The sequence below is a fragment of the Musca autumnalis genome, unplaced genomic scaffold (genome assembly GCF_047663935.1).
Source record: "Musca autumnalis isolate F117 unplaced genomic scaffold, ASM4766393v1 scaffold_5, whole genome shotgun sequence".
NCBI classification, from domain to species: domain Eukaryota; kingdom Metazoa; phylum Arthropoda; class Insecta; order Diptera; family Muscidae; genus Musca; species Musca autumnalis.
The window spans coordinates 62,666,932-62,692,648 of NW_027412088.1; the positions used below are offsets into that span (position 1 = coordinate 62,666,932).

A 25,717-nucleotide genomic window follows, 5' to 3' on the forward strand; every position below is an offset into this window, starting at 1 on the left:
GACTTTTGTCTGGAGGGAAAATCGCATAATCGATTATCTTGTGTTGGATTTTCGAGTTTGCCCATAGGTTGTTGACTTGGCGGTTTTAAGCCCTAAACACATGCAACGTTTAAGTAAAGTTGGACGTCATTTCTGATATAAAAGTAAAGAAAAATTCAATCTATGTTGTTGACGTACAACTTTTCTGAAACGTTGGATGTGTTTAGGATTTTAAAATTTTGGCGGTTTTACAGTTTCAAAAGAAAACTCGAAAATTGACGAATAATCGATTATAATCGATTTTCTGCGGTCATGAAAAGGTCGAATGTCGAGTTTTGGGACATCTGCAATAATTGCCATACAGAAGAATCGCATTTTTAGTTTTAGACCAAAATCTAAAAGTCGAAAAATCGGTTATTGCTTTCCATTACCTATCCCTAGTTTAAACTCGGCTATGCACTCATTTATATGATGGATGCCTCCCATGTCCCTTCAGGGATGTTTGTTCAAATCCAGCAAATAACAAAATACAAATTCCGCCCAACTGTTCTAAAAAATATCATATGTTTCTCAGCATACTTTTCCACTCCTAGTGGTCATATAATAACTAGTTATTCAGTGCGACATATCCTTGTTAGAGTAATAGATTAGTAAGTTGACTTGTAAGTACTTACGACTACCAAAAACTACTACAAAACCCCGTTATTTGGTAATTGAACTTTTTGCTTAATAAAAAAATTGACAATTTCTATGGGTATAGAAACTATTTCTACAGAAGAACTTCTTCTTTACAAATTTGGAAAGTTCTGTTCCACAAAGGGATCATTAGAAGATGTACTTATTTCTATAGAAGATAGTTTGAGTGTACACTTCCGAAAGAAGACCTTTCGACCACACCAAAGGAAAAGGCGTATTGAAAAGAAGAACTTAGAAGGTTTTCTTTCCAAAAAGACCTTAAGAATGTCCTATTCCGAAAAACGTTCCTTTAGAAGCTAGTCTTCCGAAAGAAGATTGTTTAGAGGGTCTTCTTCCCGAAGAAGAATTTTACTAGGTCTTTTTTCCCAAATAACGTAGACAATTTTCTAAATATCTTCTTTCGTTAGAGCAAAGGACCTTTAGAAGGTCTTCTTCTGATAGAAGACCTTTAGAGGGCCTTCTTCTCATAGAAGGCCTTTAGGGGGTCTACTTTTGATAGAATCTTTTAGAAGGTTTCCTTCTTATAAAAGACCTTTGGAGTGTTTTCTTCTGATAGAAGACTTTTAGAGGGTCTTTATTTCATAGAAGATCTTTAGAAGGTCTCCTTCTGATAGAAGACTTTTAATGGGGTCTTTTTTGATAGAAGACCTTTAGAAGGTCCTCTACTTATAGAAAGCCTTCAGGGGGTCTTCTTCAGGTAGAAGACCTTTAGAAGGTCTACTTCTGATAGAAGACCTTTAGAGGGTTTTCTTCTGATAGAAGACCTTTAGGGTGTCTTCTTTTGTTAGAAGACCTTTAGATGGTCTTCTTCTGATAGAAGACCCATAGGGTAGTCACAAACCTTTAGGAGGTATTCATCTGAATAATTTTAGGGGTCTTCTTTTGATAGAAGACCTTTAGAAGATATTTTTAGAAGGTCTTCTTCTGAAAGAAGACTTTAGGGGGTCTTATTTTGATAGCAAACCTTCAGAAGGACTTCTTCTGATAGAAGACTTTAGGGGGTCTTATTTTGATAGAAAACCTTTACAAGGTTGTTAGAAGACCTTTAGATGGTCTTCTTCTGATAGAAGACCTTTAGAGGGTCTTTATTTCATAGAAGATCTGTAGAAGGTCTCCTTCTGATAGAAGGACTTTAGGGTGGTCTTTTTTTGATAGAAGACCTTTAGAAGGTCCTCTACTTATAGAAGGCCTTCAGGGGGTCTTCTTCAGATAGAAGACCTACAGAAGGTCTCCTTCTGATAGAAGACCTTCAGAGGTTTTTGTTCTGATAGAAGACCTTTAGGGTGTCTCCTTTTGTTAGAAGACCCATGGGGTGGTCATAAACCTTTAGGAGGTATTCATCTGATAGAATACTTTTAGGGGTCTTCTTTTGATAGAAGACCGTTAGAAGATATTTTTAGAAGGTCTACTTATGAAAGAAGACTTTAGGGGGGTCTTATTTTGATAGCAAACCTTTAGAAGGACTTCTTCTGATTGAAGACTTTAGGGGGTCTTATTTTGATAGAAAATCTTTACAAGGTTGTTAAAAGACCTTTAGATTGTCTTCTTCTGATAGAAGACTCCCAGGGTGGTCTTCTACTGACAGAAGACCCCCAGGGTGGTCTTCTACTGATAGAAGATCTTTAGAAGGCCTTCATCTGATAAAATAACTCTAGAGGGTCCACTTCTGAAAGAAGAGCTTTAAGGTTAGAAGGTCTTCTTCTGATAGAAGTCTTTTATGGTGGTCTTCTTCCGATAGAAGACCTTTCAAAGATCTTCTTCTGATAGAAGGCCTTTAAGGGATCTTTATTAATAGAGTACCTTAGAATGTCTTCTTCTGATAGAAGATCTTTAGGCGGTTTTCTTTTGATAGTGGACCTTTAGAGGGTATTCTTCTGATGGAATATCTTTAAGAGATTCTTTTGATAGAAGACCTTTAGGCGGTCTTCTTTTGATAGTGGACCATTAGAAGGTCCCTTTCTTATAGAAGACCTTTAAGTGGTCTTCTTTTGATACAGGACCATTAGAAGGTCTTCTTCTGATAGAAGTCCTTCAGGCGGTTTTTTCATAAAAGACCTTTAGAAGGTCTTCTTCTGAAAAAAAGACGTTTCGAAGATCTTCTTCTGATAGAAGACCTTTAAGGGGTCTTAGAAAGTCTTCTTCTGATAGAAGACCTTTAGGGGGTCTTCTTTTGATAGAGGACATTCAAAAGGTCTTCTTCTGATAGAAGATCTTTAGGTTGGTCTACTACTGACAGAAGACCTTTAGGGGGTCTTCTTTTGATAGAAGAACTTTAGAAAACCTTCTTCTGATAAAACACCTTCAGGCTGTCTTCTTTTGATATAGGACCTTTAGAAGATTTTCTTCTGATAGAAAACCTTAAGTGGTCTTCTTTTGATAGAGGACCTTCAGAGGGTCTTCTTCTGATAGAAGACCTTTAGGGTGGTCTTCTACTGATAGAAGACCATTAGGGGGTCTTCTTTTCATAGAAGACCTTTAGAAGGTCTTCTTCTGATAGAAGACCTTTAGGCGGTCTTCTGTTGGTAGATGACCCTAGAAGATCTTCTTCTGATAGTAGACCATTAGGGGGTCTTCTTTTGATAGAGTACCTTTAGAAGGTTTTCTTCCGATAGAAGTTCTTTAAGGTGGTCTTCTACTGACAAAAGACCTTTAGATGGGGGCTTCTTTTAAAAGAAGACCTTTATTAGATAATTTTCTGATAGAAGACCTTTAGGGGGTCTTCTTTTGATAGAGGAACTTTAGAAAACCTTCTTCTGGTAAAAGACCTTTAGGGGGTTTTCTTTTGATAAAAGACCTTTAGAAGGCCTACTTCTGATAGGGGAAGGTCAAACCTTAGAAGACCACATATGACTTTAAAAAAATCACCTTCTGGTAGAAGATCTTTAGATGGTCTTCTTCAAGTAGAAGACCTTTAGAAGGTTTTCTTCTTTCTTTTAATTCTTTCAATTAAATATGTTTAGAAGGTCCTCTCCGATAGACGACTTTTAGAAATTCTTCATCCGATAAAAACCGATTGGAAGGTATTTTTTCCATAGAAGACATTTGGGATGTCTTCTTTCGATAGAAGTCCTTTAGAAGACTTATTTTCAAAATCGGCATTTGGAAGCTATTTTCCAATGGTCGGCATTCAGAAAGTCTGCTTCCCAGAGACGACCCTTAAAGAGCTTCCAGTAGGAGACATTTAGGAAATGTTTTTCCCAGAGAAGTCCTTTAGAACAAAACATTTAGAAGGTCCTCTTCACATAGAATCTCATTGGGTCAATAAAAAAACCACATCGATGTATCCTACTGGATAAAGACCTTCAAGTAGCCTTCTCAGAAGGTATTCTTTACATAAGGGACACTTAGGAGGTGTTTTTCTCATAGAAGACTTTTAGAAGGTCCAGAGATTACCTTTAAAAAAATTTTCTTTTTATATAACATTTTCAAACCTTCACTGGGCGCCCTTTTGCGTGTCGCTGCTACCGGAACCAGACGCAATGCTTTGCTGTAACAAGTCCCGGTCCACACTAGCGTGAATTTCATTAAAAAATTTCACGAAATGATGCGTTTCTAGATCGATTTCCCTAGTAGAGAAAAATAATGAAATTGTTGTAGTGAGGAATTCGATCTAAGAACATGACATTTTTTCATGAAATTTATGCCCCTAAGATCAATCGCAATCGGTATGTACCTTCTATTAGGGGCTATATAAAAACGTTGACCTATACCGACGATCTCCTGCAGGAATGTTTTATATTCCCAATGAAGACTATTTTACGCATTCCTGTAGGATAATGCGGCTAAAAAACCTGAAAATACAGAAAATCAGGCGTTACTGTTCTATGGAACTATATCAAAACGTGGGCCTGTACTGACAAAATTCTGAACGAAAGTTTTGTATCCCCAAAGAAAACGTAATACCAAATGTTGGCCATTTGTCACAGTTCGTCTTGTCATAGTTCCCATATTTAAATACATTCCCATGTATTTAATTTTGAACTTTTTTTTAAAAAATCGATCTCTAAAATATAAATTTCGGCGATATTGGTATCCAGGGTTATTCATTTGAATTATTCACACATTTGTTTTTTTTAAGAATTTATTTCAAAATGAAATCATTTATTACCATACGGTGTATTCGATAATTGTTGGCACAATCAAGCGTGACAAACGTATTTAAAAGAAACCGGTAAATTATCATTGTAGTGTAATAATCGTTTTGTATTTGCCGCAATATAAATGAGGTGTGCGTTAAAAGCAAAAAGGAGAGACAAAACAAATGAAATGAGAAAATACACAAACAATTCCATTGAAAACAACAAATTTATGAAAAATATATGTGAGTATATTATATATGAAATAATAAAGTTCAAGTAACTACAATGTGCTAATTTTGTACTCACATACATACGGACAGACTACATGTGTAACTGGCTTGTACATATGAAGAAATAACATTGTATTATATAAAATAAGCTTAAATATAATTATAACTTTGGCAAGGTTTATTGTTTATGTAAGCACGAATTCTTAGTTGTTGTTTTTTTTTTTTAACTTTTATGTGTGTAAAACAGCAACATAATGTTGAGGTTAAATTTTTAATAAAAGTTAAGCATTAGCTATCTGGGAAGGGAGCAAAACTACATCAAATGTGTAAAGAAGTTTATATATTTCTTAATAAATTAAATAAAACTCAAATGTTAAAGACAGCTCTGGGACCTTTAATTCACAGGCCATTATACTCATATTTTGAATTCCACAAGTTCTTAAACACCACCCAATTGTTCATTACAATCCCCCTTAAACTGGCTGCTTTATTCTAAGAAAATTGTATGCAAATACCTCATGCTTACGCATATAAATTTGATATTGCATATTTTCATTCTAGTTAATGCTATTAGGTTTATGACATTTCAACATTCCTCGGCACAACATTATCAGTATTCATACAATGTCAATAATAATACGGTGACGTTCTAGTATTTCTAGGCAAAGCCTTTCTCTTGAAATGCTTTATAAGACAAAACATATAAATTATTTTTATTTGCTTTTGTCACTTTTCCTTCCTTCTTTTTGCAAAGTAAAAAAGAAGAAACAAAAAGTGCGTGTGATAATACAAAATAATGCAATTTGTCGAATAAGCTGGCAATGTCCCCCATTGCTAAGTGGTCGCTCTATAATCAATGAAATGGAAACTATGAAGAACTCAAATAATTGCAAACAATCCATATGAGTGGGACATTGAACTTTTAAGGGTTAAGGTATGTATTATGGTTTTATTGTGGCGTATGGTCTTCTGAGTGATGTGTGTCGTTGGATAAGAAAATTAGTGACTTATGTGATGGTTCGGCTGTCCATAGTTGACCAGAAAGGCAGTGAGTGAAAGCCATTGCAAAATAAGGTGGAATTCTTAAAAATGTGTGGAATATAAATTAAAATTTTCTTTTAGCAGTAATAGAGGTGGCAAAATCAGACCATTTTGTTGTTTTAATTCCAAATATATTGTGCAAATAATTTATGATTGGCATTTTTATGTATAATTCCACACGTGAATATATCCAATGGGGATTGACCATTAAGATAGAAAACAAGTAAGAAAGTATCAGTTAGCTATACCAGTCAGCCATTGTAGTGTTATAATGAGGTACCGTTCTATGTGGGGGGGGGGGGGGGGGGGTATACCAAAACGAAGACCGATATAGCCTATTTTCAACACCAAACATCATAGAAGTAATAGAAACTGTTATACAAAACAAGTAAAAAAGTATCAGTCGGCTTTGCCGACAGAGATATACCCTTAGCCTGTGTATACTGAAACAATTTTACCCAAAATACGTATGTATTTAGGGGGTATTAAAAATGTTGGGCGTTTGAACCGACAAAAATGTTGATTAGGATTAAAGATCAAAAGTTTTGCGGAGGAAAGTCTAAAAGTAATGGATCGACATTGACCGTTATGGAAGTGGATCTCCTGCCACATAGGGGGTTTTTACATTCTTCGGGCTGTTTGCTCAAGAAGTATGGACTTGCCCCTAAAAAAACTTTTACCATCGTAATTGAGGCAGCGAATGCAAGTTGCTTCAACAAAAATCAAAGTGATTCGATATCAGGTCTTAAAGTGAACTTATACGAAATTGTGTGTGGGAGGTACCGGATGGAGTGGACAAATATAGTCCATATTTACTTACTTAGTTGGCCCATTACAGAACATTTGTTCCATATTTTAAAAACAACCATAGACCGAACTAAGAAAAGATCTCCATTCCTCTCTGTTTTTCGCTTGACTTTTTGGAATACCGCGCCTTTTCATTTCTTCATCCACTTGTATGGTCCATCGAATCTTAGGCCTGCCGATTCTGCGTGCACCGCCATGTGGCATGTATTCATACGCCTTTTTAGCGGGTTCATCATCGCTCATTCTCATGATATGGCCTAGCCAACGTAATCGTTGCATCTCGATACGTTTAAGTATATTCATGTCTTTGTATAGCTTATATAGCTCGTGGTTCATCCGACGTCGATATTCACCGTCAACGCAAATCGGCCCGTAGATCTTTCGAAGAATTTTCCTCTCAAACACACCAAGCACTGCCTTATCTGCTTGCGCAAGTACCCATGCTTCGGAGCCATACATTAGCACGGGTACTATCAGCGTTTTGTATAGTGTTATTTTTGTTTGACGAGATGTGACTTTGTTTTTAAATTGCTTACATAGACCATAGTAGCATCTGTTGGCCAATACAATTCTTCTTCTTATTTCACAACTGATGTTGTTTGTTGTGTTTATGGCAGTGCCGAGGTAGACGAAGTCTTTAACTACCTCAAAATTATAGGTACCAACTTCCACAGTTGGTCCGAGCTCTATGGACGCTTTGCGCGTCGACACCATCATTTTGGTCTTTTCGCCGTTTACCGCCAGACCCACTTTCGCAGATTCTGCTTCGACCTTCCTAAAGGTATCAGTTACTTCCTCTACTGATCGTCCCATGATGTCTATGTCATCAGCATAGGCAAGTAACATGTGGCTATTGCTGTAAATTGTGCCATTTCTTTTGACATTTGCATCTCGTATTACCTTTTCCAGCAAAATGTTGAATAGGTCACACGAAAGGCTGTCTCCTTGTCTGAAACCTCTTTTGGTACAAAATTCTTCGGAGAGGTTCTTTCCAATTTTAAGTGAGGACCTAGTATCAGTTAAAGTCATCTTACAAAGCCGGATGAGCTTTGCGGGGATACCAAATTTTGACATTGCGTAGAATACCTTTGATCGGAGGGGACTGTCGAATGCTGCTTTATAATCGACAAAAAGGTGAAATGTGTCGATCTGCATCTCTTGGGTCTTCTCTAGGATTTGCCGCAGGGTAAATATCTGGTCAATGGTGGACTTGTCAGGTCTAAAGCCACATTGGTATGGTCCAATTATTTCGTTGACCATTGGCTTTAGTCGTTCGCACAATATCCCTGACACTGTCTTATAGGTAATAGGGAGAAGACTTATGACCCTATAGTTGGAGCATATATTATTATCTCCTTTCTTGTGGACGGGACATAGGATGCTCAGGTTCCAATCGTCGGGTACGCGTTCTTCCTGCCAGATGGTGCTAACTAGCTGATGCATACACCTTATCAGCGCGTCGCCTCCGGTTTTAAACAGCTCGGCTGGCCATCGGCTCCTGCTGCTTTAATATTCTTTAGCCGGTTGATTGCTGTTTTAACCTCATCTTGGCCGGGCGGTATACATTCTATACCATCTTCTGGGATTGGATCTGTGGTATCATCGTCTTCGCTACTATTGGATACCAGCAGATTGGAGAAATGTTCCTTCCATATCCTGAGCACGCTATCTGTATCTGATTACCTTGCTGGTCTCTACCGAAGCCATTTGTTTGATGTTTCACTCTTTGGTAGAATTTTCGGACTTCATTCTGTCTCCTGTACATCTCGATCTTTTCACACTCCCGCTTTTCAATTTCTCTCTTTTTCCTGCGGAAAAGACGTTTCTCCTGTCTCCTTTTCTCCCGATATCTCTCTCGTGCGCTACGCGATGCTACTGATTGTAAAGTAGCTCTATATGCCGCATTTTTCTCTTCGGTAGCAACACGCCACTCCTGGCCATACCATGAATTCCTTTGTGGAGGTCTCTGGAATCCAAGTATGGATTTTGCGGCTGTTTGCATGGAGTGGGCAATATTTTGCCATTGTGTTGTTATGTTATCGGGACAAGGAGTGCTCGCGTTAAGCAATTGGGCTATTTGAGTGGAATATGCTGTGGCTATCTGTTGTGTTTTTGCAGCCTATCGATGTCCAACTTCCGCGTTGTGTCTGTTCGTGCTTTATTTGCAACGTTTAGACGGGTACGTACCTTTGCTGCAACAAGGTAGTAGTCCGAATCAATGTTTGCGCCTCGGAACGATCGTACATCCAACACGCTGGATGAATGTCTTCCATCTATTACAACATGATCAATTTGATTACTTGTTCTTTGATCTGGAGACAGCCAGGTGCCCTTATGAATATCAAGATGATTAAATCTGGTACTGCTAACTACCATGTTTTTTGCAGCTGCAAAGTCTATCAGCCTCATACCATTGTCAGATGTTTCACTGTGGAGACTGAATTTCCCGACTGTTGGGCCAAAGATATTCTCCTTTCCAATTTTGGCATTAAAATCGCCTAGAATGATTTTAATGTCATGGGCAGGGCAACGGTCATATGTTTCTTTTAAGCACTCGTAAAATATATCTTTGGTCTGTTCGTCCTTTTCTTCAGTGGGGGCATGAGCGCAAATACAGCTGATGTTGAAGAATTTAGCTTTTATTCGAATTGCAGCAAGTCTTTCATTCACTTGGGTGAAGCTGGATACCAGATGTTTTAGTCTCCGACTAACTACGAATCCGCAACCAAACTCATGCTATACGTCATGGCAGCTATAATACAGTGCGTCACCTTTAGGTGTTGTTGTGACGCCTTTCCCAATCCATCGTATTTCCTGTATGGCAGTAATATCGGCCTTGTACTTTTCAAGTACGTCTGCCAATGCGAAGACTGCACCTTCTCTATATAGAGTGCGAACATTCCAGGTGCATATTCGCAGATCATGGTCCTTAAAACGTTTGCGGGGTTCGTCAACTTTAGAGGGGTTTGTTTTTCTTTTCTTTCGTTTTTTCATAGTAGGATGTTTTTTCTAGGGGAGGGTTACTAACCCGACGCCCAAACCCAAGTTTTTAACGTTCTTATGGGTGAATAGTCCATATTTGAACCTGGTCTATATCTGTTAGATATATTAGGATGTGTAAAGTATAGACCAATTCGGCCACTTCCTTTAAGAGTTGCCGTACGAACAATTTTTCCGAACATTTTTGAACTTTTGTGGGGGAGGTACCTGAAGGAGTGGACCGATATGGCTTATCTTTACACTTAAACTATGTTTGGACAAAATATTACTAAGGCCAAATTTTGGACCGAATCGGCAGATCCGTTCGAGGGTTATCTGGGGCTCCAACCACCCCACACGGTGTCATAGGGGTTTTTTTTTTTGCAACTTTCAGCCTATTTTCTCAGGAAGTATAGACTTGCCCCTAATGAAACTTGTACCGTCGTATGGAGGGCAATGAATACAAGTTGTTACAACAAAAATCAAAACGATTCGAGAGCAGGTCCTAAACTGAAAATTTCCGAAATTTGTGTGGCAGGTAACCGAAGGCGTGGACCGATTAAGTCCATATTGGAACCTCGTCTAAGTTTCGTAGAAATTTCACGATGTGCAAAATATGGACCAAATCGGTTACTCCCTTTAAGAGTTATCGAGCGCACAAATTTTCCGAACATTTTCGAAATTTTGTGGGGGAGGTACCGAAAGGAGTGGACCGATATAACCCATCTTCGAACTTAAACTAATTTTGGACAAAATATTGCGAAAGCCAAAATTTTGGACCAAATCGGTTCATCCGTTCGAGAGTTATTGTGCGCACCAGCCATCGACTCCAAATTCTCTGAAACACATTTCGCCCAAACATACTTGGGGTCTAAAACCATTACTTCGATGAGGCACATTTTGTCCGTATGAAAGTGCCCAGCAAAAAAGTCATTACCAAGTAATGGCTTCATTCAGTAAAATTTGACAGTTGTAACTACTTACTAATTGACCGTAAAAGTCATTATTTTTACATGGGGATGTCATAGGAAGGAAGTACTTCCTTAAATATGTTTTTTATACCCTCAGCCTTTAGGCTAAAGAGGGTATTTACTCTTTAATACGACCAAAAATGTGCCTCATCGAAATAATTGTTTTAGACCCCAAGTATATTTGTACGATATCCGTTTCAGACAATTTTGAGTCGATCTAGCAATGTCCGTCCGTCTGTCTGCCTGTCTGGCTGGCTGGTGCGCACGATAACTCTCGAACAGATCAGCATATTTGGTTCAAATTTTCGGTCTTTCAATATTTTGTCCAAACTCAGTTTAAGTTCGAAGACAGACCATATCGGTCCACTCCTTCCGGTACCTCCCCCACAAAGGTTCAAAATTTTTCGCCAAGATTGTGGGAATGATAACTCTAGGAGGGAGTAACCGAATTGAGCCAAACTTTGCTATTGGTAATATAACTTTAAGGCATAGATCGGGTTCTAATATGGACTATATCGGTCCACTCATTTTGGGTACCTCCCACACAAAATTTTGAAAAAGTATAGTTTAACAACTCCTCCCTGATCCCATTAATTTGTGATGCAGCAGATTGCACTTGCGGCCCCTGTTACGACGTTGTAATTTTTTTTCGTGGGCAAGTCCATACTTCCTTAGATAATGACCCAAAAAGGTCCAAAAAATCCTACCGGCACCACCTTAACTGGCTAATGTGTAAAATAACCCTTTAAGAGAGAAATCGATTTAGCTCTTAGAATATGTACTACATCGGATCACTCCTACGGGTACACCCTACCCAAAGTTTGGAAAAAATGTACTCGTCTTGGATCAATCTGAATTTTGTTGCAACATGTAGTTTTTGCGGACCTTTCCATCCTGCAAAATTTTCCCAACAGCTAAAAAACCTACAGAAGTATTGTGTTAACTTTTTTTCTTCGGGTACGTGGCTGAGGGTATATCTCTGTCGGCTCAGCTGACTGATACTTTCTTACTTGTTAAGTACATACTTAACCACATAACGGCAGTCGAAAAATGCTAAAAAGCATATGTTCTATTTTTAGAACAATTGAGGTGAACATACATATTTTCAAATTCAACACTCCACCATTTTTTTGGTTTTTTCTTTTTCTTTTATTCTTCTCCCTGCTGGTGTCGAACACACGAACTTCTGATTTGTAGCCAAACACACTACATACTAGGCCACCCATACAAATAGTAAAGGTTGTTTAAAAACATCCATGTACATCAACATTTCTTCGTAATTTTGTCAACAAAAAACTCCCATGACGACGGTGAGCTTTGTAGTCAGACACACTAGCCCTGTGCCACAGTACTTATTCCTTAGTAACTAAGTAGTAATTAAGGATGTAACTAGTTATGTGTTTACTGTTATATATGTACTGTCTGATAATGCGGAGGGTAATGAGTACTCATTACATGGTAATGCAGAAAGTAATGACATGTGCTTACCAAATTTTTGCTGGGTGTATATACCCTCGTTAGCATAAATGCTGAGGGTATAAAAAATCACAAAGTTTCACTTTAACATTGAATTCCTCTGGAACTTATGGACGGTATTTGGCCGTTTTGTGTTATCTGTCGAACAAAAAACAAATATTGTGAAAATATCTCTCTATCCGCTCAAAAGTTACAGAAATTTGTCAAAAAAAAACGACGTTTCTCTGATCTGGTTATTCAACAATTTTCAAAAAATACCAATAGAGTTGGGTAATCTATTTCCTAGTTCACTTTACTAGTTCCGAAAAGTATGAGTAACGTCATAAAATATAACGTGTGATATTGCGTATACGCAGTGGGTACCCCTCTGTGTACTTACCTGTGCGGAACCTCTATGTGATAATTAGACTGCGGAATCCTATGCAAATGCATATATGGTTAGGATGATCGTAGAGAAAATCTGATTAGACAGAAATTCGTTTTATTGCAAAATAAAACGAATTAGGCCCAGAAATTTTGCATATCGTGCATATTTTGACATATTTTACATATCTGCATAAAATGAGCATATGCAAAACCATATGCAAAAATATATTCAAGGATTTGTGGTCTAAATAGCCCACCGAAATGGCTGAAATTTGGTATTAAGTCTCCGTTAGGGGTATGCAACTTTACAACTGAAATCTGTCCGCATAGATCCACGTCTTCATATAGCCCCCATAGAATGGTACCTCCCGATATTCGGTATTTTGAAAGCTGTAGCCTCAATTTCCCACCGAAATGACCGAAAATTGGTATTAAGTCTTAGTTGGGAGGATAAAAGTTTCCACCTGAATTTTATCGGTATAGGTCCACGTCTTCATATAGTCCCCATAGAATCGTACCTCCCGATATTCAGTATTTTGAAGGTTTTGGCCTCAATATCCCACCGAAATGACTTAAATTTGGCATTTTGTCTTCGTTGTGGGTACAAAACTTTTCACCTGAAATTTGTCGGTATAGATCCACGTCTTCATATAGCCCCCATAGAATGGTACCTCCCGATATTCGGTATTTTGAAAGCTGTAGCCTCAATTTCCCACCGAAATGACCTAAATTTGGTATTAAGTCTTCGTTGGGGGTATAAAACTTTCCACCGGAAATTTATCGGTATAGGTCCACGTCTTCATATAGACCCGTAGAATGGTACCTCCCGATTTTCGGTATTTGGAAGGTTGTGGCCACAATATCCCACCGAAATGACTGAAATTTGGCATTAAGGCTTCGTTGGGGGTATAAAACTTATCACCTGAATTTTATCGGTATAGGTCCAGGTGTTCATATAGTCCCCATAAAATCGTACCTCCCGATATTCAGTATTTTGAAGGTTTTGGCCTCCGAAATGGCTGAAATTTGGTATTAGGTCTTCCTTGAGGGTAAAAAACTTTCCACCTAAAATTTGTCGGTTTAGGTTCAGACCTTCATATAGCCCCCGTAGAACGATACCTCCCGATTTTCGGCATTTTGAAGGTTGTGGCTGTGGTTATACATTTCTCTATTTGATTGACTTGTCTGAAGAGAATTTTAAACAGAAAAATTGTACACACAAACATTTTTGTTCCTTAAAATGAAATATTTGTTGCATAAGAAACAAAAAAACGCCAACAGCATAAGAAAATATGTAAAATGTTTCGATTGCAATGTAATCAGAAGCCAAAAATATGCCCAGTCCCAAAATTTGACATGAATCGGACCAAAAATAGGGGTTGCATAAAATTCCGCTGTCTAGTGATAATAAACAAATAGGGACTCGGGTCTCCCGGTTTTACCTAAAATCTTGCATTTTTATAAGGGCCCCATAAAAATTAGAACGTAGTGATGTCCCTTCCGTGTTGTCCTGTGTAAGTTTAACATTGATAAAATACTAGGGAGGCTTAAGTGAATATTTCTCAGTATGGTTTGTCAGCCATTGAAAAATATTTGCTTTTGGATCTCGAACTCATGTGGGCATGCCATCCATTTCAAAAATCCCATTAGAAGTATATCGAGAGCATTTATATTTTCGTCCTTTACAAAACCGCCTTTATATCGGAGTGTGGCAATCTTCGAAATTTGGCTATGGTCAAGGTTTATGAATTTGTTGTTACACCATAAATACAAAATTCCATTACAAAGCTAAAAGTTCAGTTTTTGTGTGAAATTTTATTCTGAATTTAAATTTTTAAGCAAAATAATTGTTACGTAAAAATATTCAATCCGGAAATCGCATAAATCGAATTTAAACATAAAAAACATATTCACATAAGTTTCTTTACTAATTAATGGCACACGGTTAAGTTTATATAATACACCATGTGATATGATTTAGCGAGATCATAAAGTTCATTGAACCTTAAAAAATGAAAAGAAAAAACATTTACTGTAAACATGTAAAAGGCCACCCTAATGATGTCAATAATACAGGTCTACACCGAAAATATAGACATAAATAATTTACAAAGCTAGGTTGAGAACAATTTTTCCAGCTCATGACTCAATGGCTGTGGCATCTAGCAAATTTAGACAGAATAGAAGTAAACAGCACAATAATGACAACACAATGACCAGTTTTGACATCTTTAAGACAGGAAATTGAAATTAAGCTTAACAAATACAGATGCACAAAAAACACACGCACTCACATAGATGAACATAACAATGATCACATTATGACATAATTGGGTTCTATGTGTCTCCGTGTGTGTATATGTGCTAAGGTGCTAAAAATATATATTATTTGCTATTTTTACCAATTCGGGAATTGTAAGATCATCGACGTTGTCGTCATACCCAATTCATATTTTGAAAGCTACAAACTTTGTAGACTCAATGAAGTCATTGAGAGAATTTTGTTGTTGTTTTCCACATTAGCGCCTGTTTAATTGATCGACAAGGTGATCACCAAAGTCTAACCCGTTTTGGAACATCGATTGCTATTTGGAATTTCAATAGAATATCCAAAAAAAACCAAAGTTTGTGTCAACAAAACAATTAATCAAATAAAATATGACAGAATGAGAATAATTAAATTATACATAGTTGGGTTGTGTGTTTTGGAAGCTTAGATAGACATTATTGTGGTAAGTTGAAAAATAAAAAAACAAATAAATAAGACAGGCGAATTAAAATGTGGTAATTAAATTAAAAATATGAAAATGAAAAAACAAGATGTAACATTGTAGTCGTAAATCTTTAGGGGCGATATTGTAGCCAAGGGATGAATAGAAAACATTACCATAATAATTTTCAAAAAGATCTACATGATATTTAGGAAAAATATATAAACATGTTTATTGCAATAAACAGAAAATAAAAACAATCATTTAGCAATAGTGAACGTCTAAAATTTTTATGAAAAACTTATGTTAGTTTATTACTTGTTATTGTTCTTAAAACTATTCCGTTTTGTATATTACAGGTGCATAAAGACGTTAAAATTTATTATTTTAGCCAAAACATAAACATGTGAAGCGTGTTTGCCAAATTCAGAAAATAACACGTGATTTGTTTATCAAAACAAAGTCGATTGTATATTAAAAAACTAAACCATAAAATAAAACAAGATCATTATTTTTATGGAGCTTAAATATCTTTTAAACGGATTATGGAAAAACAATGGCAAACTATTCGATTGTGGCAGAAATGGGATACCCTATACCACTATCCCTGGACAATCGCTCTCCACGGAACTTCTTTTCAATGATTGTGAAAATTTAATTATCAAATATCAGAGATGTAATTTATAATACTTATGACCAAAACCAAAAAGTTATCTGGCATGACAAAGACATTTTTGTAGCAGGAAAGGAAAATTTAGTTCACACAAACTAAAATGTATTGAAATCAACTTATGTAGTACTACTACTTCCGTTGTTTAACCGCTACGTTATTGAAATTTTTACCAATTTCACACAAAAGTTTCAGTCCATTTAACCCGCTAAGTATTATTTGATCGTCACGTTGGTTTGTACGCTTCTTCTTCATCATAAACTCAAACTTTTTTTTAACATTTTGCGGGTTATTATTTTGATCTACAGAGCCGCTACAAAATTGGTTAACATTTTGTTTTTGGTCAATTTCATCCCCTGAACTTCACGATCATCACCAAAAACTAATCATTTCTATTCTGGCCCGAAGCCAACCTCCTTAAAAATTTCATTACAATCGGCCTTAAGCTTGTTTACAATTTTTAATGGACGGACACACATCGCTAAATCGCTATATCTCGTCGAGATATGAATTTTGGCATACCAAATAAGGGGTCTAGGACGAACTTTTGGAGAGTCAATATGTAGCATGGGATAAAAATGTGGTTCTCTACACAGAACCCATTATATATTAGGCAGTAGGCCCGTTATCTAGCAAACACTTTATTGCAATTTACATCAGAGGAAAGGTCAGTAGTTTTTTTCCATATGTAGGCTACTTTGCGAAATATATATGTCCTCAAGGAATTAAAATTTCGCCAAAAATAAAATTTTTATATTTTTATACAAAAGTAATGGTCCATTTCACCCGCTAAATACTATCAGATCATCATTCAAAATTGTAATCATCTTTTTCGACCTATACTCTTACCCGGTGCAAAATTTCGTGACTATTGATGTATAATTGCGACTTCTAGCGAGTTTATTATTACACTACAAACAACTAACGGAATATATTAGGCTGTAACTCTGTTATCTGATCATGCACACCAACATAATTGGCATCAATTGAAAGGTCAAGCGTTCCACTTTCAAGTATATCTCACTTGTCCGGAATGTCACTTCCAGGAATTAAGATATAAGCTATATATTAAAAATTTTCACAATTTTCACACAAAAGTTTTGGTCCATTTAAGCCTCTAAATATTATCTTACCTTATTTAAAATTACGCGTTGATCGGACTATTATTGAGACCTACAGAGCCGCTAGAAAATTGGATAAATATTATGTTTTTGGTCCATTTCACCCGCTAAATATTTCACAATCATCACCAATAAGAATAGGGATCTATTCTGATCTGAACCCGACCTCCATACAAAATTTCGTGACGATCGGTCCATAATTGCGGCCTGGAGCGTGTTTACAATTTATAATGGACAGACGGACGGACAGACACACATCTCAAAATCGCTTTGTCTCGTCGAGATATGAAGATTGGTATACCACATTGGGGTCTCCGACGAATATTTCGCGGTGTTACATGAATTTTTACCAAAACAAACTTATAATACCCTTTTCCACATTGTGGTATAAATATGTATAATAATTTTTGGAAACAAAAATCAAGATACTCGAGTATTACATTCTTTGATATAAGGTGTTTATTTTTTTATTTTTAAGTGAAAACTTACCCTTTATATGCGTATTATTGTATTTAATCAAAAATGAATGTTATCAACAATTAGCCATACCTAGAATTAGAAAATAATATTATAATTAGCATAAATACATATTTTATTAATAAACACTTATAATATAATTTTAAAACATATTAGAAAATAATTGTTAAAAATTAATTGCAAATAAAATTTCAACAAAACGTCTAAATTAGAATCCAGGTAATTGGTAAAGGCAAGGAAGAGACCCAACTTTAAAAGAAATATACATATGGTAATTTTCAAATTTCCTTTTAAATTCCATAGAAAAAAATTAAATATTTTTTTGGCGAGCACATCCGCCATTTTTGGTACATGGGTTACGAAAAAAATCGTGGTTTCAAATCTGTTCGCGTTCACAAAATTGGATGCTGCACTCAAAAGTTATGGAGGGTTTTAATCTCTTATAAAGAAAAAATATTTGAAAATTCCTATTGTGTTGTAATAAGAACATGTATATATGAATCGTTAACAGCATTTGATATCTATGCGTAGATGCTAAAATAGTTGCTAAATTTATTTTTATTTTCGCGGAAAATCAAAAAAATGTTGAACGAATCATAGACTAAATTTTATTTATTCTAACTCAGAGTCCATAAAAATCTCTAAACAAATAATTTAAAAATACGTACATAATCTAGACAACGCGTAGAAAAATGTGAGACCAAAATTATAAAGATCGCGTTTATAACTTGCATATTACAGCAACAACAAAGAACGGAAACTTATTGTTGGAAATTATTTCAAAAATATATTTTTTGATAAAATACGAAAAATTTGAAAAAAATGGGAGTTATTCTATTATTTCGCTAAATTTCCATACAAATCCTGAAGTATTTTGCTTAAACTTCTACAAGAAAAGTAATTAGTCATCGTGAAAGTATATTTGCTTTCTGTGATAAGCAATAGAAATAAGAAGTAGAGAGTAATATTGAAATTACAATCAAAGAAAAAACATAGAAGTTAAAAACCGTATAATTCGCGAATCCGTTTAAATCAGTTGAGGTGCACGTGATTTTCGGATACAGAGAGTCCATGTCTATCAATATGCATGGATTTTCCCATGTTTCATTCAGCGGCCAAAGTGTGCCATCAGTTGCATCTTACTATTCAAAAAACCTTCAAGTGGGCAAAAATTACGCGATGTGCATATGATTATAATGTGCATCCGTTTCAATGGCCGCCTATTAAAAATACGTCAATATAAATTATTTTAGACAGATTCGCCAAGAACTGCGGATGTGCCACCACATTCTGTTTTGGGATAAATAGGGATATTACTCCCGAATCTTTGTAATTTGTGACACACCTTTTTGGCAAATATTATAATCGCGTATAAAGGATTATATTTCTGTAAAAATAATCAAAGAAAATCGCGGTTCAATTCGCGGAATTGTCAAAATATATTTTTGCAGATTTTCCTACTTTCAGGGTACCTATATCCGGCGTTTTAGTGGATGGATTCGAACGCGGAAGGGCTTATTAGATCCGGCACGTAAAAAAACTAAAATCACGCGGGGTTCAGGGGTACCTGTACGACAGTTGTAAATTTTAAAGCCAAAAAATAGGTTTTTTTTTCAGAAAATTTACGCACCAAATTATCGCCTTTGGACTCCTATTACTAGGAAGCTGTACGGAGCACACTCATGAGATATACATCGAACGACGTGGAATCGCGAGTTCTACAATCCTATATACTAGTTTCGATTATTATCTAGTTGCACCCTCTAATTATAAGAAAAATTCGAAAAACACTGAAATCAAAACTTCAAAATGTCAGCATCGATTTTAGGGGGATGTAGTGTATATATCGAAAAGTCATACACTAGAACCATGTTGCCCAAGGGGTATTCTTTAGTTCTCTCTTTCAGCACAGGTTTGAGTTTTGCGTGGTTTGGCCAGAAATCAAGAAAGAACACAAAAAACTTGTTTACTTCAACGCATTTTTCCCATTTTTTATATTACCACCAACGCAGCTTCCACAAAAATTATTTGTTATGGTCCATATTATGAGATCGTAGCTAAAACACTTCAATTATTATAAATATATTCATATTTTATAAAATATATTAACAGTTCGCGACTTATTAAATGGTGAACCTCAACTTCAACGATTGTAAAACTTTTTTGAATATTATCATATACTAGCCGGCCCGGTCCACGTTGCTGGCCCTTGAAACAGTTTTATGTTACCTTTCCTTAAGTAAATTATATTTTTCATGCATCGCAAAATAGTCGGGAACTGCAAGTGACTATAAATAAAACATCTTCAGAAATGTTGGTGTCTATATAAAATTTTGGCTGTATGTTAACTGATGACTTGAGGCATGCATTTATTTCATCTGCTGGAATAGTATAACTGGCAGTGTTTGTCTGAAATCTAAATGTGAACTGCTCTTAAATCCTTTAAGAATCGTTCTAAACCTTCTTGAGAATTTTATGTGCCGTCGTACATTCGTTCCAGATGATAACTTCTATTTATTATGGCATGTGTGCAATTCAATCAAAAGAATATGCAGTGGCAACTTAACTTGTACCTTCTTATAATGTATACCTGTAGTGGAATTCTGTAATATATTTTTTTGAGTTACCGACAAATGTCGGTAAAATTAAAATGCTTATAATTTCGGTAATGAACGAAAATTCTCGGTAAGTTAACAACCAAAATAAATCCTACAGATAGCATCAGTGCTGTCAATTTTTATTGATACTTTTCATTCAAAATTCTGGGTTTTAATGTTTTTGTCGGTAACTCTAAAAATGAGTTACAGAATTCCACTACAGATGAAGCTATATCTATCGATATGTTGCCTTCTAATCCAAAGACTTGCTTTCCAATAAGACCAAAGCTTCGTTATGCATAACATCTGGTATTTCCATTGATTTGTAACATATTTCAGAAATTGGAAGTGGTCGGGTCTTACGGCTAAAATATGTACCCAGGGTTGGGGAAAGGGACACGTTCGTAAGTTTATATAGCCTATTTACACCAGGGACCTTCCCTGTACATCATCTGAAAATGACATGGAAATCGGTTCAGAAGTTTGGAGATATAACGTATTTAAAAAATGGGCGTGCTATTCACCAGAAAGTTGTCGGTAAACATCAACGTCTTCATATAGCCCCCATAGAACGGTACCTCCTGATTTCCGGTATTTTAAAGATTGTGACCTCACAATCGCACCAAAATTTCGTTGGGGGTAAATAATTTTCAATCGGAAATTTGTGGGTATATTTCCACATATTCAAATAGTTCCCATAGTACGGTACCTTCCGATTTTCGGTATTTTAAAGGTTGTGGCCTCAATATCCAACCCAATTGACCTAAATTTGGTACTTAGTGTTCTGTGGAGATATAAAACATTCCAGAAGTCGGTGTAGGTCTACGTTTTTATATAACCCCATTAAACGGTACCTCCCGATTTTCGGTATTTTGAAGCTTTAAGCCTCATTAATTAAACAAAATGACTGAAATTTGGTATTTAGTTTTTGCTAGGAGTACCAAACATTATAATCATCAAAACAAAACATCAGACAGTGAAGGTCCACTTTGTGGCATAACCCCTTATAAAAGTGCTACCCGATTTAAGTATTTTTAAAAAATTTCAGTCACATTTTTCTACCGAATTAGTTTTAATTCGAATTTTGCGTTCTCAGAAGATAGAAAACTTACTCGCAAAAAACTATCCATATATAGCCAGTTCATCAGGGGCTAGCATGGACCGGTATTGCCCAATTTTATGTACTTCAAAGGTTATTTGTTCGAACCGAAATTGCTATAATTTAATGTTGTGTGCTGTCAGAGGATGCAAAAGCTCAATTCGGATGATGAACGGATGATTTCTTACAGAAACCCGAATTTATGAGAGGTCATTATTTAAAGCCCTATACCAAGCTTAAAGTGCCATTGAGCTTGCACTTTGACTACAAACACCTTGAGAACTTTGAATATCTGACCGTTGGTTCTCAAGAGTGAATATATAAAAATTAACTGAAATTGAAATAAACTGAAATTGAAACCGGGGAAAGGTCAAACAATCGCAGAAGGACTTCAGGATGTGTTTGACGTGTTCTAGTTGTGGGTATCAATTGTGATGACAGTTGCCGATACAACAAGCGTGAATTACAGGTGTTGTAGTTCGAATGCAGCAAATGTTCGAAGAGAAAGTTCACACTCAAGTTCAGCATCATGTGCTGGATCGCGTTCTTTGCATTGTCATGAAATATTAACTCCATGGGCCGGCTACCTCACCAAATATCGAATACTTCTTTGTGAAGGATTTGATCTTCAATTAAACTCTAAGACTGAGATTAATGAAACTGACGTTTGTAGGGAGGACATGAAGTTTTTTCCGTCACTTCACTGAGAGAAGTGAGGCGCGTTTTTTAAAGTTTAGGTAAATCAGTAACATTAGCAATGCCACTTAAATCCTCGTGCCATTCTATCTATATCTTCATGTATTTATTCCGATATCTGAAACCCGGGCCATGTTGTGTAAAATCTGTTCATTAATTGCTTAATCATGTTCTGATCCATTGTTCAGTAGTCAATTGTTCTGAGCTGAAGATTTTGAAGAACTATGTAGCTCTGAATGGCTACCCAAAAGTTCTAAAAATGCTTAAAGGCCCACTAGAATAAAATAAAACTTTAACGACATTGGCCGTAGCAACGAATCACATTATATGTAAGATTCTACCTAATCTTATATAAAACCTAATTAAAATATGATACAGTGATATGAGGTTGTAAAAGAGGCATCACCCTAACTTACATACATACATATGTATGTGTTTTAATTTGGTTAATAGTGTTTAAGTATATACATACATTAGTCTACCCCAAACCACGAGCAATCATAAATCACGAATATATAAATCACATAAAAACCCCATCTTAGTAACAATAATTCAAAATTTCGGACACGGTCAATATTATTTCGTCTCTATCATCAAGATTTAACTATACAAATAAATATTAAGAGACATATTAAAGAAACATCATCACCCTCTTTTACAAAATATATAAAATCAAAAAAAAAAAAAACATTTCACTATCTGCGGTTATTTTGCTTTTCCACAAAACAATAAACGCACTTTTGAGGTTTTACCATGCGTAATGGTTTATGTAATAACCTTGAACTATATTGATTTTGTGTGTGCCTTTTTATCTTTATATATAAAATACAACACACTTATTGGGCTCCAACCAAAAAAACAAATTAACTGAGCTTAACAACTAAAGTGAATCACAATGTCATTAAGTGGTATTATCGCTGTATTACCATAGGAGTGAAAATTACAAAAACAAATTGTCCAGCATTATTAACCCAAGTTAACGAAAAATTTGAAACAATAACACCACCAACAAGAACGACCAACGGCTGCATTGATTAGCCAAACCTTTGAGTGAACATATGTTTGTCGATCATATATTAGTGAATCGATCTGTTGTCGTCCATATCAGCAAAAAGTAATAATCATAAAATGTTTATGCTTGATATCATTCTTAATTTTGTAATGCAACGAAATTAACAAAAAAAAACATACACCCCCTTGTAATTAAACAGCCACAAAAATTTGTTTCACAAAAAAAAAAAAAAATACAAAAACAAAAACGATATGTTACATTAAACAGTTTTGGTATTAAGATCGGTATTGTGAAACTTGTAATACCCTTTATTGGTTGGAAAGTATAAAAACTCAATAAGTTAAAGGGTGAGGGTGAAGAAGAGTTCATAAAGGCCTTTTAGTTATACATACAAGAAAAATTTATAAGGGCCTTCTTTATATATAGATAAACATTTATAGAAGATTTCATAAGGGGTTTCTAGGAATAGAAGACCTCATAAGGGTCTTCCAGGTATTACTTTTTTTTTTTTTTTTTTTTTTTATTTATTTATTTTAGTATTCATAAGTATGTAACAATTGATTTAATATTGCCCCAGCGCCACTTGGGCATTATTGGGGCGTTCTACTATGTGCATAATATACTATTTCAAAATGTATTAAAAATGATTTATAAAAAATAAATGAAAAAAAAGATTTTAATCACACTAGAAGCATATCGATATTATTCATTAAATATTGCTTTAACCTGGATTTAAACATCGAGATTCTGGGAATATTTTTAATGCTCGCAGGAAGATGGTTATATTCTACACATCCAGAGTATTCAATTCTTTGCTTGGTAGTTTCAAGCCTACACCTTTTAACATGGAGATTCGAGCTATTCCTGGTGTTGAAACCTGTCTGAGTTTGATTGAATGTTATGACATGATAACCGATTTTGTTTAATGATTTATATACGTACATTAGCATTTGCAATTTGTAAAGGCCGTGAATAGGTAAAATAGTTCTTGATACATTTTTGTACAACAATGATGAGGAAAACCTTTCCGGAATATCGTAGACCATACGGAGAGCTTTGTTTTGAGTTCGCTGTAGGGATTTCAAATCACAACTCGTTTTGTGTGCATAAACCATAGGTAAGTAATTATAGTGACTATGAATCAGTGCATTGTATAACAACAACTTAGTTTTTTCATCAAATTTATACTTAAATTTATAAAGTAAGCCAATGGCTGGAGCTACTTTGGATTTTATATACTGTAAATGAGAGTTCCATGATAGATTACTCTGAAAATTGATTCCTAGGTATTTTAGGCAACTGCTCTCAACTACATTTTTCCCACCAATAGATACGTTGAAGGTGTTTTCAGCACTAACAATGCGGGGTCTAAAACGCAAAATTTTAGTTTTCTCGGAGTTTATGACTAATCCATTTATTCTGGCAAACTTATGAATTGCTTGCGCATCTTCTTCAATCTGACCTTTTAAAATTGCATCATGACAATAAGGATAAAATAAGCTCAAATCGTCAGCATACATTATAAGTTTACCGTACAAATTGATATTTGCAATATCATTTAAATAAATTGTGAACAGTAATGGGCCCAGGACACTACATTGGGGAACTCCATATTGAATGGGTTTCAATGGGTTTCATAAGGATCTTCTATATATACATAGAAGACTTCAAAAAGGACATATAATCATAGTGGCCTACATAAGAGTCTTACATTTATAGAAGACCTCATAAGGGTATTATAGATATAGAAGACCTCATAAAGGTCTTTTAGGTATAGAAGACCTCATAAGGGTCTTCTAGTTATAGAAGACCTCATAAGGGTCTTATAGTTATAGAAGACCTCATAAGGGTCTTCTAGGTATAGAAGACCTCATAAGGGTCTTCTAGTTATAAAAGTCCTCATAAGGGTCTTCTAGTTATAGAATACCTCATAAGGGTCTTGTAGTTACAGAAGACTTCATAAGGGTCTTCTAGATATAGAACACCTCATAAGCGTGTTCTATTTATAGAAGACTTCATAAGGGTCTTTTAGGTTTACAAGACCCCATAAGGTTCTTCTAGGTATAGAAGACCTCATAAGGGTCTTCTAGGTATAGAAGACCTAATAAAGGTCTTCTAGGTATAGAAGACCTCATACGGGTCTTGTAGTTACAGAAGACCTCATAAGGGTCTTCTAGTCATAGAAGACCTCATAAGGGTCTTCTAGGTATAGAAGTCCTCATAAGGGTCTTCTAGGTATAGAAGACCTCATAAGGGTCTTCTAGGTATAGAAGACCTTATAAAGGTCTTCTAGGTATAGAAGACCTCATAAGTGTCTTCTAGGTATAGAACGCCTCATACGGGTCTTGTAGTTACAGAAGACCTCATAAGGGTCTTCTAGTCATAGAAGACCTCATAAGGGTCTTCTAGGTATAGAAGTCCTCATAAGGGTCTTCTAGGTATAGAAGACCTCATAAGGGTCTTCTAATTATAAAAGTCCTCATAAGGGTCTTCTAGTTATAGAAGACCTCATAAGGGTATTTTAGGTATGGAAAGCCTCATTTGCGTCTTTTAATTATAGAAGACCTCTTAAAGGTCTTCTAGTTATATAAGACCTCATAAGGGTATTCTAGTTGTAGAATACCTCATAAGGTCTTCTATTTATAGAAGACCTCATAAGGGTATTTTAGGTATAGAAGGCCTCATAAGGGTCTTCTAGTTATAGAAGACC

At 35.7% G+C, this 25,717-nt stretch overlaps 1 protein-coding gene across 12 annotated transcripts in view; it reads right to left on the reverse strand.

Moving 5' to 3' along the window:
• wdp (Leucine rich repeat protein windpipe) overlaps nt 1-25,717 on the reverse strand; it is a 190,092-nt gene that overhangs the window by 122,198 nt on the left and 42,177 nt on the right. The gene's annotated exons all lie outside the window — the stretch shown is intronic.